General features: G+C 49.5%; 1 protein-coding gene across 1 annotated transcript in view; it reads left to right on the top strand.

Annotated features, from left to right (window-relative positions):
- The first annotated feature begins 5,846 nt into the window (after positions 1 to 5,846).
- ARHGAP6 (Rho GTPase activating protein 6) overlaps positions 5,847 to 15,667 on the top strand; it is a 287,722-nt gene continuing 277,901 nt past the window's right edge. Inside the window, exon 1 of the mRNA XM_065741365.1 lies at positions 5,847 to 5,895. The gene's annotated coding sequence lies outside the window, so the exon portion shown is untranslated. The remainder of the gene's footprint in view (positions 5,896 to 15,667) is intronic.

Here is a 15,667-nt window from a genome sequence, read left to right as displayed (position 1 = left end):
TTGAATGTTTGGTGTCCAGCATGTCATACCGTGGATCTGACAGATTCCAGCCACAAGTATTTAAAAACATAAAAAGCTGCAGTACAACCCCAAATATAGGAAGGCAGCACTCTTCTACCTCTGGCACTTGCTGTCACCACTCAAGTAGTGGAAACAGCATATTTGCCAGTGTATGTTTGGGGTTACGCCAATTCTGTGACACTTGGTGCTCATAATAAAAGCAAATCCTTGACAAAAACAAAATCCCCCCTACTTCCCCTAATCACACGCATTCCCCAGCACAGGCCAGAACTTGTGGACTAAACCTACAGAGGCTGAAACCAAACTACATCTCCAGACCGCAGTAAATTTGCAAGCTGCAGCCATTAAAACAGAAGTTCCTCTTCACTGACACCCATGTTTGTGGCCTCCCACAAAGCTTGCAGCTACCACACGCTCCCACAGCAACAGGCCTCTACACTTTGTCTTAGGAACAGTTTTATTGCTGAGAAAGCTATTTTTTTTTTAAGACAATTCAATAATAATAATAAAAAAAATCTTTCTTCTGACACCATTACATCCCAGGGGAGGGAATGACTGAGATTTCCAATTTCTGAGGGGCAGAGCGATAGATACTGCGGCTATCTGCTGCAAGCCCCTGTCCCCACAGCGCCCACCCCCCCCAGCAGACACGGTCCAACGTCCCGCAGGCCCAGGACAAAGCCCTCCACGGGCACAGCGATGGGGAGCAGGCACCCCAGCTGCCCTCGCCCCTTCTCTGCCCCTCCGATGGGCACCACCGGGGCCAGGGAACCACCCCGCTGCCGGCTGTCACACCTGGCTCTTCTCCTCCTTCTTGGGGCTCTGGGACGACGATGAAGGCGGTGGCTGAGCCGGCGGTGCAGCCTGCGGTTCGTTCTCCATACGATTGTGCCTGCTGAGGAGCGACTTGAGAGGGGCCATCCACTTCATCCACAGGTCCAGGTCGACGTCGCCCCAAGGCAGGTTGGGGTCCTTGGCCGCCCGCCGCCGGAAGTCCTCATCGTAGTTCATCCACGAGGTGCCGCCGTAGGTGGCGTGCAGCTTGCGGATGGTGTCCAGGTACTTGAACATGGCCCCGCAGCGTGCCGGGTGTTTCTCGCACACCACGCTGGCGTACACCAGAAAGGCCGACACCCACTGGTCCAGCGTGTCCCCCGGGTGCGGGCCGTGCTCGGGGGTCAGCTCTGTATGGAGCAAGGAAAAGAGGTCAATGAACTCCCCCCGCCAGATGCGCTCCTTGGTGGCCTTGGCCAGCTGGTAGCCCAGGGGCCGCCGCAGCCCCACGTATGGGGTGGCCGCCGCTTCCGCCGTGGCGGGCGCGGGCGCGGGCGCTGGTGCCGCCGCCGCCGCCGCCTCGCCCTGCCCGGCCGACGCCGCCGCCGCCGCCGCGGCCGACGCCGAGGCCGCCGCCGCCGGGTCCCCGGCCGCGCTGTTCGCCGCCGCCGCCGCCTCGGCACAGGGGCTGGCCGCCGCCGCCGCCGCCCCCAGCGCGGCCTGCCGCTCCAGCCAGCGCGGGTTCACGTAGACCGTCCGCAGGCGCGGCGCGGCCCCGGCCGCCGCTGCCGCCGCCGCCGCCCGCGCCGCTCCCTCGGCGCCCGGCTGCAGGCGCAGCACGGCCAGGGCGGCGGGCGCGCAGGCGGGCAGGTCGCTGCCGTCCCGCCGCGGGGCCGGCTGGGCCGCCGCCGGCACCTGGAGCAGCGCCGGCGCCGCCCAAGGCGGGGAGCCGCCCCTAGGCCCGGCCGCCGCCGCCAGCGCCTCTAGGCCCGGGAGGCCGAGCCGCGAGCCGGGCGCAACGGCGCCGAGCACCCATCGGGTCTCGGCCACCGCGCTGCGGTCCCGGGGGCTCCGCGACCTCCCTTCCTCCCGACGCCCGGCGAGCGCCGTCCCCAACGTCAGGGGGGCCGCGGTTCCGGCCCGGCGCCGACGGCGGCTCCGCCGCCTCCCACGTGGCATCGGCGCGGCGGCTCCGGGCAGCGCGCGCGGCGGGGGGCGGGGGCTGCGGGCCGCGGGCGGCGCGAGGCGGGGCCGGGCACAGCCGGGGCGGGGCGGCGAAGCGCTGCCGGGGACCCGGGACCGGGCCGCGGCTGCCCGCAAGACTCTTCCCCCGGGCCTTCGGCGTCAGCGAGCGGCTGGCCCGCGCCTCCCGTCCGCCCGGCCTAGGCTTCAGGCTGTGCTGCCGATACCAATGCGGCCTCACCCGGCCCGGCTGCTCCGGTGCAGCTCGCCTGCCAGCATGGGCAGCCATAACTCCGTCATTAGACGGGTCCGGAGGCGTTTCGGCCAGTTCCCTTCTCCCAGGCATTTGGAATGGGTTTATACTATGCGGCATTTAGTTGATGGCTGGAAAATGACAGAAAAATCAAGAAGTATCTATTTGTCCAGGTGGCGCATTGGACGCTCCAAAAGTATCGCCTCTTATTTATTCCATGGAAAACAACCGATTCAAAGAATACAACACCGCTATTTCATAGAGCAAACTCTCAGCTACAAAACGCCCGTTTCCAGCCCTGTCACCACCATCAGCTATGCATTTTCACCAGCAGTGAACAAGAGCCTGCATGTCATGCTGTGCTGGAGCTGACTCACTGTTGCCCCTGCTGAAATGCACCACCTCCCCTCCCGCCCCTCACTGTGCTCACATCCAATGTTTGGTCTCCACAAATGTTCAGCAAGGGTCAGTGAATGTCAATGAGTACTATTTTTTCCACGTGGAAGAATTCAGTTCCGTATTTTGCTGATCTAGTGGTTGGCAAACATGCCCACGGCAGTGAACTTGGAACTGGATGATCCTCTCCAGCCTAACCCATTCTATCATTCTACAACTTTTCTGCACTTCCACGTCAGACTGCCCCTCTGCTGCCTATCTGTCGAACAACAATAAAATGTAATGGGACATTGGTGGGAAGGTTCAACCTTTACAGTTCAACATCCACCTCTGATGTTGTGGGCCAATGTCATAAAAGCAGAGACATTACTTTTGGAGCAGCCCAGCCTGGGCATCTTCCACTCCTGCTGCACTGACCTCGGTGTGCCTATGGGATTGTTGTCACTTACTCACAACTCTGAGAGGTGCTGAAGATGTCTCAGTGACAGACCTGCAGTCCTGTGCTACGTAAGAAACAGAGGAACATGATGACTTCATGGAAAAACACAGGCAATTTCCATTCTAGCCATGTCAAATCACTTTTGTTGTTGGCATGGCACAGTCACGTACATCTCACCAAGATCAGTGGCAGAACAGTGGCCCCTGTAGAAATAGCATGATACCATCGCAATACTTGGTCGCTGTCCCTGTAGAAGTCAAACACCACAAGGGCCAAAGCTGTTGATAGAGTGCTGGCTTCTTCTGTGTTCTCAGATTATGCACCTGCTCTTCATCTGATTCTGCAGACACTTTTGTAGTGCTCTCCTCTGGAGGAGTAGCTTTGAACGTTATGCTCGAGTTCCCATAGATCAATCACATGGTTGTATGGACAAAAGTTCTGTAAATAACGTAGCTGTTGTGTGTTCACATTAAAAGGAGAGCTGAAAGATTCAAAGAGCTGAAGATTTGTCTTTTGTCCAAATATTGAATCCCAGGAATTCAAATATATGGAATTCTCTTGTAAGAAAAATAGTAAGGTTAAAAGGCAGCTTCACTTTTTTTTATTCTTTTTTTTTTTTTTTTTGCTCAGTGCCCTGTCCAGGTGGGTCTCAGAAACTTTCAGTGTTAGGAATCCACAGTGTCTCAAGGCAACCAGTGCTTAATGACCCTCTGTGATTTTTTTTTTTCCCCATTGATTAGTCCTGTTTTGGTTTACGACTCCTGTCTGTCATCCACTCTCTCTGCACTCCAGTACAGAGACTAGCTCCACTTTCTCTATAACCCCCTTGTAGATACTGGAAGGCTGCAGTCAGACTGTCCTCCAGGCTGAACAAGCCCAGCTTTCCTAGCATCTCAGGGATTCCACCTCCCAGCTGTCCTGACGTCCCTCCACAGGAAGCTGAAGTTGATCAGTGTTCCTTGTATTGGGAACACTCAAACTAGATACAGTATCCCATACAGTTCCTGGCTGAAGTTGTCACGACACAGTTTTTATGGTCTTGGAAATCTGGAGAGGTGGCAGTTGGCCGCACACTGGCCAATGACCCCATTTCCAAGAAAGGTAAGAGAGAAGACCCTGGTAATTACAGGGTCATTTTCAGAACAAAACAAAACAAAACAGACAAACAAAGAAAAGAAAAACAACCCAAACGCATTTGGAAAAATCAGTGAAACTATCTCTTTTGGAGGTGATGGACCGTTGTTGCTGCTGAGCTTGAAATCAAACCATGAAGCGGTGTGCTCCCTCTATCGATGAAAGCAGGAATTGCTGACACCGAGCCCTCCCCGCGCAGCTCCGGGAGGACACCACAGCCCTATCCTGGTGTCGAAGGGGACCAAGAGGGGAAATAACTTAGAGATGTGCTCAAGGGATTTTTTCAAGCTGGACAGTCTGTTTTCTAGGGGGTTCTCTGCGATAATTTTGGGGGGACTGTGGAGATGGTTGTTTCTCAGAAGGATGCTTAAGCCCCAAAGAACCTGCTGCTGCAGCTCCAGCAAGCGGGCAGGAGTCGGATCCCTGCACTGCAGCTGGGATGGGAGCTGATGACCTTTGTTTGCAGTGTTTCCTCACACTTTTGGCTTTCTCAAGTTTCTTTCTTTCTCCCGTTAAAGGTTTCCTTGTCTGCGCTTGTTATCCATGCACTGACGTCCACACAGCACTGCGTTGCTCTGTGCAGGCTGTCAGACGGACGCGGTGCAGCGTGCGCTCAAGCAGGTGCTTGCAGGGTTCAGATAAACGAGGTCAGAGAGGCACAGGATGGGAGACGTGGGCCCGAACGTCTGTGTGGGTCGAGACCCACGGCGGCCCGTCAGGCGCACACCAAGAGCACCCGCGCACCGCTCTGCAGGCTCCGGCTCTCCGCGGGGCTCTTCCCGGGAGCGCTCCGTCCCGGAACGCGGCCTCACGAAGGGGTCGCGGAGGCGGGAGCAGCCCGGGAGCCGCCGCCCCGACGTGGGCGCCCAGGGACGGGACCCCTCTCCGGGCGGGCCCCGGGAGGCGGCGAGCGGTCCCGAGCGCGTCGCGGCCGCGGGGGGGAGTGACTCTGGCGGGCAGCGGCGGGCTGAGATAAAAGCTCCGAGGCTGCCTCTTTCCCACCCCTTTTCTCTCGCAACTTTTCTTTTTTTTTTTTTCCCTGCCTCCTCTCCCTGCAAAGGGACCGCGGCTGCGGCGGCAGCCCCGGAGCGGACGCCGCCGCCATGAACCCCCCGCTGCCGCCGTCGGACCGCGCCGCCGGGGGCTGAGCCCCTAGCCGGGGCTCCCGGGAACCCCGTCCGTCTCCGTCGCGCCCGGGACAGCGGCCGCCGCGATGTCGGCGCAGAGCCTGCTGAGCAGCGTCTTCTCCTGCTCCTCCCCGGCCGCCGCCGCCCCCGCCGCCGCCAAGAGCCTCTCGAAGCGGAGGCTCCGCCAGACGCGCAGCCTGGACCCCGCCATCATCGGCGGCGGCCGGGAGGAGGGCGAGGGCGCGGGCCGGGCGTCCCGGTCGAGGGCAGCCGGCAGCCCCCCGGGAGAGCCCCGCACCCCGCGCGGCTCCTCCGCCTCCACGCCCAGCTCCCCGCTGGAGCGCTCCCCGCCGGGCAGCGCGCTCTTCGACGGCGGCAGCCCCCGCGGCAAGCGCAGCCCCGGCCGCGAGCCGTCCTTCCTCCTGCGCGCTCCCTCGGCCTCGGCGCTCAGCGGCCCCGCCGCCGCCAACAGCATCTTCTCGTCTCCCCGCCGCTGGCTGCAGCAACGAAAGGGGCAGCCCTCGCCGCTCGGCTCGCGCCCCGCCGCCTACGTCGTGCGCAAGTCCGAGGTAGGCCCGCCCCGCCGCGACCCCCGAGTCCGTCCCACGCGTGTCCGCGGCGCCGTCGGGGTGGCAGCGGCGAGCGGCGCGTTCGGAGCGCCTTGCGTGAGCTTCGCGAGGTCCCGTCCCGGCTTCGCACCTCCTAAACGGGGATGCGCGAGGGCTCCCGAAAGGATGGAGGAATTCCTTTGAGCCGTGTCAGAGCCTTTATTTGATGCCGCACGTGTGTCGGAACCACGCGGGGAGAGATCGTATTCCACGGCGAAGGCAACTGTGCGGATATTGACTCCTTTCACTTGGGTGACTTCAGCGTTGGGCTGCAGACACGGTGCCGTGGGCACAAATACATTCATTGAACGTAGCGCTGCTTCTCGATAGCTTTGCTTTGCGAGCAGGCTGCTGTGGGGCACTGCGGGTTCCCAGCTGACCACTCGGTGGTGGCTTGGGTTGTGGCTGGAAGGCGGCTTTCCCATTTATTTTCATGGCAGATACATGCATTAGAAATATCCGGTTTACTCCAGTTTCATGAATCTTAAAAGAGCTAAAAGTTCGCCATGTCAGAGGGAGGCTTTGTGGGCTTCTGTCAGTGACACGGAGCACAGTGGGTGATGGAGTGAGGTGCTTGCAAGGGTGAGGTGCCCACGTACCCCATAGGGCTGGGTAAGGGACTTCAGGAAGTGTGGAATTTCCTGAATCCGAGGCTTTGAACACAGCCTGAGGACTCTGGGTGTGAGCAGGTCTCTGCACTGCTTCCACACAAAGGTGTCATGTGCCAACCTGAAAGGAGGTTGTACTTGGGTCTCTTCTCTCAGGATACAGCAATAGGATGAGAGGGAATGGCCTCAAGCTGTGCCACAGGAGGGTCAGGTTGGATGTTAAGAAAAATTTCTTCTCCAGAAGAGTGGTGAGGCAGTGGCACAGACTGCCCAGGGAGGTGGCAGTCACTGTCCCTGGAGGTGTTAAGGAACCGTGTGGATGTGGCACTGAGGGATATGGTCAGTGGACATGGGATGATGGGTTGGTGGCTGCACTAGGCAATCTTAGTGATCTTTTCCGACCTTAGTGATTCGAATCCGATTGTGTTTCATCACGATGTGATTTGCAGCTGCATGTGCTGAGTATCCTTCATCTAGTAACAAGTGGAAGTTTACACTACTAGAGCGTGGTCTTATATTTTGAAAGCACCCTTTGTGCTGCCAAGGCAAGATGTTTGCAGTAACAGCTAGCTCCGTGTAAGTGCAGTTGGAAAAATCAATCAGCTTGAAGTTAGAAGAAAAATGCACGGGATTCCGCCGCAGGAGAGCAGCTTAGAGCTGAGTGCTGCAAGGAGTGCTGAGTGCCAGTGTCTGCCACCTGCCTGCGGGCCCTTGGTGAAGCGGCAGTGTCACTGCAGTCGCCCTTCCTGCTGCGTCACCGCAGCCACCGTCACTGCGGTGTTACTGCTGTCACTGTCACAGCAGTGTCCTCGCAGGACCCGGTGACCCAGGACCCACAAATATTAGCCAAGCTGTAACTTTCGGTGATGACAGGTATAAATGACTTCCAGTTGCTCTCTCCCCTTTTGTTGTAGGTATGCATCTCATTGCTGGGCATTCAGTCTGGTTTTGCTGTAAAATAGCATCGCTCTTAAAGGATTTAGCTGGTTACTCCTCTTCAGACTTCACTGAAAAGGAGTCGTGAAGCTTTTAAAAGCTTTTAAAATATAAAGGGTTCTGTATTTGTAGGACTTCACCTTTGCTGTGGCAAAGCGATGCTTCCCGTTCCCGGTCCTGCTGAACTTGGAGATGACAACTACCAGTAGTTTTTTTCCTAGGGCAAAGCTGCAGGGGATTTTTAACGGGGGGGGGGGGGGGGAGCATTTATCCTTGGTTCCCATCAGATTTCAGCTGTACTTTTAGGACATTTCCTTTAAGGAAAATTTCTTCTTTTGTTTACAAAATTAAATCTATTGTGGTTATTATGTTTTCATTCATTAAATGTTTTATAAGGTTAAGTGACTGTTTAAGCAGACTAGATATCATGGAAAAATGTGGTAAAAATATGGACAGTTACCTTAGAGCCTTGCTTCTGCCAACACGTAATGACATATGAATGCTCTGCCATGCCTGCAGCATTGTAGAAGTGAAGGATACAGTGAGAAGCCCAGTGTAGCTTAGTAGCAGTAGTTCTGCATGGAGGCTCATACAGTTTCAGCCCTCTGCCTGCTTTTCTGTCCTGAGGACTGGAATGGAAAACTAAAGCACGTATATAGCTGATGATGTAAATGTATTTTAGCAATGTCTTGCTTACCAGGGGAGCCCCTGGTGTCACCCAGCTGGTGGCAGGGTTGAGAGCTGCCTGCCTGCACAGTCAGCACAGCGGCACAAGTTTGACTCAGTTGCTCCATAACTTCTGGTCCAGTCTTACAGAGTGGTAGTTTAAAACACGGTAGTGAATGTTCACAAAACCAGTTTCAGCTAATAGGTGCTTTGGGAGGTCAGCTCCCTTAATTCCACTCATTATATTCAGAATGAAAGTTCAAATCCATTGGGAAGTCCATCTCAGACTCCCTTTTTCCATATCTCCACACTTGCCAAAATTTGCCTCCTGAGCATCGTTACCATGTCACCATGAGTGGCTCACTCAGATCTTTTCCCTTGCTCCTTTCCACTTTTTCATGTCCAGCATTTCCTTCAAAACTATGCTGGTGGAAAGGCGTACGTGAAAAAATTCACAGAGAAAGTGCAAATTGAAATTCTTCAAATAATCTTGAGCTTACTACTCAATTTGACAAACAGAGTATATATCTCCGTATGCTTCAAATGGATATTTTTCTTTGAAGTTAGTAGGGCAAGTTGTTTTGCAGAAAGGAAGGGCCGATTGCAGTCAGCTTTGAGGGACATTTAGAGGAAAGAGAGCTCCTCTTTGTTTTTCCCTCGACTCACAAGCAGTGTTTGGTATCTGTTCTGAAATGTGTGGGATGCCTACAGCCAAGAGAGAAGGAAGGCAGTCTGCTGTTCATTAATTTAATAATATTTATAGAATTATTTTAATGGAACACCTCCTCAGCCTTTGCTCTTCTGTGACAACTCATATATATTGGTGTTTGGTTGCCATAGTCTATCCATGCTGTTGGCCTTGTGTTTTTTACCTCGTTGTTACTGCATTTTCCTGCGTGTGTTGTGTGGCTTGCTATGATGAGATGCTCTGGAGTTGCTACACCATCAGCTGCAATATTTGTCTCTCCTTGGAGAGGAATCACACGGAATGAATTAAACTGCTTTCAGCACTAGCTGATCTGTTTGCCATAATAACCTCTGAGGCGATATGTAGCTGGTTAAAGTAGAGCCCAGTGTCAATCCCACGTTCTTAGCCTTAAGCACCTTCAGACCTAATCCAGACATTTTTCTATATGGATGGAAGAGTTTCGAATGAATCCTTGTGTGGAGCCTTCATTAACTATCCAGGGAACAAAACAGGAATCAGATGGGTTTAAAGGGATTTTGACACCTTCTTTTGTTGGTCTTCTGTCAAACACCAGGCACTTCTTCACCCCCAAAATAGGTAACCTGCATTTTTCCCTTTGAGGATTGGCTATTTAGTGAGTTGGAGGGTTTTTGTTTTTTAAAGTAAAAGACTACATCTGCTGATATTTACCACTGAACTGTTTGCTTTGCTTTCTTCCATAAGACAGCCTGAACTACTAGATGCAGCAGATTAATTCCAGCCTAAGTCCATCCTGCTTGCTCAATGCTGTCGGAGTTTTACAGCTGCCAAATTTGTTAGGCAGACGTATTGTGGGTCTTGTATGAAGAGGAATGCCATGAGAAGTAACTAAATATATTCAACATTTCTGAGTTGGCAAATGTACTCTTTCCATTCCTGACTAAATTACGTCTGAGGACATTTGGTGAGAATGTGGGAACTGACAGCTAGGACAGACAGAACTGTCACCACGTGTGTGTTGCTTGAGTAATGGGAAAGGAACTTGTGGAAATAATAGAAATTAGTCTGAAAAGTAATCTTGAGCAGCTTCTAAAATGCCAACAACCCAGACCTCTGTCTTGACGGTGCTGATACGGAGCTGTGCAGGATGTCCTGTGTGATGGCTGTGGGAGCTGGGACAGCTGCAGGTGGAGAGCTTTGCAGTGCTCACCCTTCACTCTTCTGTGTCATGGTGGCAGTTTAAGCATGGCAGTGTCAAGCATGTGGTTTTGTCCTTCCAGATGTCAGTATGATGATGAAAACCAGCAAAGAGTTCTGAGAAAGCAGGGCTGAATACTCCTTCCAGTATGGCAGAAAGTAGATCATATCAGAGCTGCAGAGTGGATGCGTTAATACGACAAGGTAGTGAAAATTAGAGCTGTAATAACAAGTCTCTCACATTAAATATGAAGGTGCTCCTATTTAATTTTCTGGCTTTGTGGTGAGAGCATGAGTGTGTTTAGGAACACAAGGATCACTGGAATTAAGCTGTTCTAAACTGTATATGTTGAACATCCTGGATTCCTCAGATTATTGACTAAACTGGGTATCTGGGTGGTGGAAGAAGAAGCCAAATATCCCATCTACTTTTGGAAATCAAAAGGGAGCAAGAAAGAGATAAGGGCAAGATTCAGACTTCATGAGAAGTTGATCTTGAGATTCATCATCCAGTTTTGTGAAATCTCAAGCAGTCTGACTTGAATCTAACAGAGTACTCAGACGTGTGCCTTACTTTAGCTGAGTGCATGCTACTCATTGAAACAGAATATCAGGCAGGGAGCAAAGACTGTAGTTACCACTCAGTCATAGGAATTTTACTTAATTCACTTTTCTTTAATATTTTCTGTTTATTGTTTTGTGCATTTTTTAAGTGGTGTCTGTTCAAAATATTTTGTTATTCTTATATATTGTTATCCTACAAAAAATAATTGTATTTATGTATATCCAGGCTTTTTGATGAAGTTTCAGTTTTCCCAAGGTATTTACAGACTGGCTGTTTAAGGTTCCGTACCTGTTCCACTCTGGCTATTGGCACAGTAATATGAAAATCCCTGGGAAGGTTAAGAGTGTTTTGGAGGATCTGATGAACTTCCAGTACTTGATGCTCACCACATCATCATGCTGGAATCAGATGTTGGGTACTACCTGTTCTTGCTTTTGGAGCTATGCATGCCAGGTGCTATGTCACTGGCCCATAAATACGAACACCAGTTATCCAATCTAAAGCTGTCATTCCTGGGTCATCATCCAGTCCTGGCAATGGGATCTGCTTGCATCAACTTTCCAAGGCGTGAGACCAGAACTGGATTTTCTGGATCTCCTTAGTTGTTGCTGCTCTCTCTCTTTATTTTCTCAAAGCAAAGGTTTATGGTATTCTTCCATGATGGCTTTTTGACGGTTTAAAGTCAAAGTGAGATTTATGAGCATTGTTCTTAGCGAGAATGTGGAAGAGTTTTCAGTCCCATGCAGAACCCCTTATGGTGCTGTGGGCACTGAGCACTTGATGAGACTTGGATAGCTCTTGCTTCCCTCATTTTTTCCTGCTTCTTTATGATTTCTTGTTCCATGCACTCTGACTTGTTCACATTGGCCGTACTTTTTACCAATTTCCCATTGTCCTCATTACATGTATTTTCACATCCATAACCAAGCAATAAAAAGGAAGATAATGTGTCTTTTTGTTTGATTTCATCGCTCGAAGTCTGTATTAAAACCTGCTTTACTGCAGCTCCAGGTGTTATTTGGATTGGTTAAATCAAATGTTAAGGAGTCCTTATGTTCTACTAAGTGATTTGTCTCATAAAAGTACAAAATGGTTTTCAGCAAAGTGTAAAGTGTGATAAAGACTTCGCTAGCAAATGGAATATTCAGACTACGTTGAATATATTGGGAATGCATGCTGCACATACACAAACTCATTTTTATATGGTGTGGTTAAGATTACTTTTGTGCAGTATCATCCTTCTCTAAAGGACTGTCTCCTTAGCTTTGATTTTCAACGATACAGCTGTACCTCCACTGATCATCTATAACCAACTTTATAAGAAGACTAGTAAGCTTTCCCTCGCTATTCTTGTTTGGTTTTATTTTGCTTTTCTTCCACTGCTGTATTATGGCAATATTATTTTTGAGCACAGTGTTGTATTTTTTTTTTCTCTTAAGGATAATTTCAGTTGAGTTGCACCCTACCGAGAGTAATTTGGTGAGAAACCAGTTGGCAGTATTTTGTTCAGCTTTCATTTGCCTCTCTCTTAAAGTCTAAAAATATTCCTCCTACAGGAAATGTATTTCATTCTGTTATGGCTTTTGCTTCCCGTAGGATGTATTACTTTTAATTTATTGAATAAACCTTTCTGAATTGTATTCCCATAAGAGCTTAGGCGCAATAGAGTCTCTGGGCAAGTTGTCCAAGAGGTCTCACCATCTTCTCTTTTTAGCAGTGATGCAGTTGTTTTTGCATACATGCAACATTAAGCTCAGGAAAAAGTTTAGAAATGGGAAAGAAATGGGAAAATCGGATGCTGAAGAATGCCGTGACTTCTCATGTTTTCTTGTGCTAATATTCTCTCAGTTCTTTTTTAAATCATAAAGAACCCCTCTCCTTCTGTTTTTCCTGCTCTTGATTTTAAAAGGAAGCTGAACAATAATTTGATCTCAATGTCATTATTACAGTTTCTTCTTTAACTATATATGTGTGTAGAAAGGCCAGATCTTTGTAACATCCTGTTTGGAAGTCAGCTATGGCTGGCTGTTAATTTAATGTGGATGATGGGGTAGAGGCTGATAGCTGAAAAGGGTAGGGAGGGGGAAAATAGAAATTGGGATAGATTACGTTTTCATGGTCCAAAATTAGACCCTATCTACTCCATCCCAAATGTGAAAAATATGCTTGAGTTTTCTTGTGTCTATTTCATGACATTCTTGCTGACAAAATATGCTGGTTTTTTTGCTCACTGCTTCACTACTGTTCCTTGAGCACGTGCTCACGTGACAGCTCTTGTAACAGCACACATGGACAATGGCTTAGATCTTCAGAGTGAGATTATTTGCACAGTGGATTGCTCCAGAGAGCAGGTACCAAACCATAGCCATCTGTGAGAATTAGGCAACAAATTACTTAAGTAAACACAATTAGAATCTTTTTTTTTTTAATTATTATTTTGTTTTTTGTTTTTTTTTTCCAAGGAATACCATCCCTTACTTCTGTATTTATGAAGGGAATGGGATGTAGTTAGCAGTCAACCTGTGCAGAGAGCCTTAAAGCAACTTTAAATAGAACAATGAGTAATTTTTATGTTTATATATTGCTTATTTGAAAAATCTGTGGTACAGCATGCACAGTATAGGCTTCTTCCTTCTTTTCTCCACTTGTGATCTCAGGGCTCAGATAAAGGTTTCCTAAACCTGCCCTTGACAGAGGCAGAGTGAATATGACAGATAAGCATGCATTTCTTCTTGTTGTGAACTATATAACAAAGCATGGATCGGAGGAAGTCCAGCTAGATAAGTTAGTGGATGGTGGAAGATATGTGACGAGGTGAGCGAGAGTCCTGCAGATTGGGCTGTGGGACCAAAAAGATAACTAGTTGGTCAAGAGAAGTGAATTGGCCTCATGAGTCTGCATCTAGAGGCTGAGTTTGGGCTCCCTCATATGATGGAGGTACTGACTTTGGGGAAAAAACTCTTCTCACGTGTTTTGCAGATGTATCTTGATTGTGCCACAGCAGAACTTCAGCAGGGACTTAGTACAATTGCACCTGGCAGTGAAGCTTTAGTGGTGACTTGCTGGGTAGGTTTGCTGCCAGCCCATTTAACCACGCTTGCCTGCACATAGCAACATTAAGAAGCCTAAGGCTTGCAAGGTGTGTAACAGCAGGACAGTGTGCCACCTGCTCTCACTTTGATCTCTGTCTGCTTTTGTGGGCTATATCTCTTTGGATTTAAAAATACTGAATTCTTGCAAAGCACTGTTATTTTTACCTACCCCACTTTGTGTTATCTCAGCATGCTCACAACAGGCCAGATAATGTGCTACATAAAACATTTCAGTTAAACGCCTTCAGTAAAGTTATGGTATGGTATCATCCATAACAGTTTAACTTCACTAGCTTTCATTTTTGTCATGCTCCCAAATGCACTACAAAAGTAAAAGGCAGGGAGAGAATCAGCAGAAAAAAAAAAGAAAAAAACTAAAGTATGCAAGAAAGGAAAGGAAATATCCTGCTGAGCTTTGAGCTGGGGATTTCATTGGATACATGGGAAAATGGGTATGGCAGGAGGAAGCTTATGCCTCATCTGTATTGTCTTACACAGCAGCTGAACCTGATCCTGACCTAACGACCAAGGAGCTTAAGGGCACAGTTATGTAACTGGGATCAGCAAAAGCTAAACTAAACTGGAGTAGGTAGTTGGGGCTGTGCAGCCCAGAAAAGGCTGGTACCAAATTGGTTTGCTTAACTAAATGCTTCTATGTAGCTGCTTAAAATGTGTACGGGGGACAATTTGCTGCTGTTTGCAATGTAGAGCTGGGCTTTTCTGAGCTTCTGGAACTTGTTGGTCTACACCTGCCCTCCTGCGTCTTCTCATCTTGTTCTTGGAAAAAGCTTTTGGTAAGCTTGGGTTGAGCTAACAGAGGGTTTGTGAGGCTTCTGAGTACGAAAGTGGGTTGAGAGAAGGATCCTGCCTGCAATAACACCAACCTTAGTGGTTTAGAGTTGTAACTTTTTCTGGTTTCTTGAGTTTTTGGTTTTGTTTTTTTTTCCTTGAATGGGCAAGAAGGAATTATGTCTGCATGGTTGAAATGGAAGGATGGGAAGGAGAATGAAACAACATAAGAAGTATGTAGCTAACATTCAGGCTGGCAAACAGGTTTACCATGGATGTAGTACTATAGCTGAGAAGAACAGAGCTCAGACCTGCACCTCCCTGCCCTATCCTGTCATGTATTTCACTGAGCCCATGTGTTCTGTGGGGCTGCTCTGTGCATCTCAACTGTGCTTGCCACGTAGCCTGGCCCTCAGGGATGGGGAGGTAGGTGTTTTGGTGCTGCTATGTTTGTCCTGGTAGGTTGCTGTCTGCCTTTTACGCTCCAAGTGGGTCCCACTGTTGCCTATGTAAGTGAGAGTTTCGAGAACTTCTGTGTCACTGTGGAAAGTGAACCTTGAGCACCTAAATTGTTGAGGTTTTTTTTTACTGTAGGTGCTTTTTATTCTTACTTTCTATTGTAATATTTCTTCCTTCCTACCTTCTGGCATCCAGCATGAGATTTACCTGTATGCTTTTTTGGGGGGCTGAAGATAGCAGTCTTAAGATGTCACTTGGATTGCAATTGGAAAGAATGAGGTTGCTGCAGTGAGTTACGTATTCTTGGTTTCCTTACTGTTTTCATGGAATACCCTCTTTTGGGTCACTCAGTAACCATATTGCTGTGCTAGTGACTGGGCATTTTAGTCAAAATGAGACCAAAATATTTGTAGGAAAACAGGAGCTCCTCTTGTTCTGGATCAAACTCAAACAGATGGACTGGAAGCTGTAGGAAAAGGAGCAATATGGTTGGCAGCATCTGGGGCAAATAAAAACAAAGCCAGAAGGGATGAATTAGTTGTGATGCTCACAAGGAGATTGTGAAAGATTTGTGTAGAAGGCTGATAGCAGAGGATGCTATAGAGAAGCATTCCTGCTGATCCCTCTTGAGAGAAAATTCAAGACTAGGAGAGGTGAAGCAGAAAAGTGAATGCCGAGTCTGGCTGGTGTTTTCTTTGGAGCCAGTGATAAAGTGCTGGGGAGGAAGAGATGTTCCTCCAGGACAGAGGGCAGT

The sequence above is a fragment of the Cyrtonyx montezumae genome, unplaced genomic scaffold (assembly GCF_038088225.1).
Source record: "Cyrtonyx montezumae isolate F1298 unplaced genomic scaffold, pur_monq_1.0 scaffold_3, whole genome shotgun sequence".
NCBI lineage: Eukaryota > Metazoa > Chordata > Aves > Galliformes > Odontophoridae > Cyrtonyx > Cyrtonyx montezumae.
Note: the sequence above shows the minus strand (reverse complement) of the source record. Positions and strands in the feature narration are given on the sequence as shown.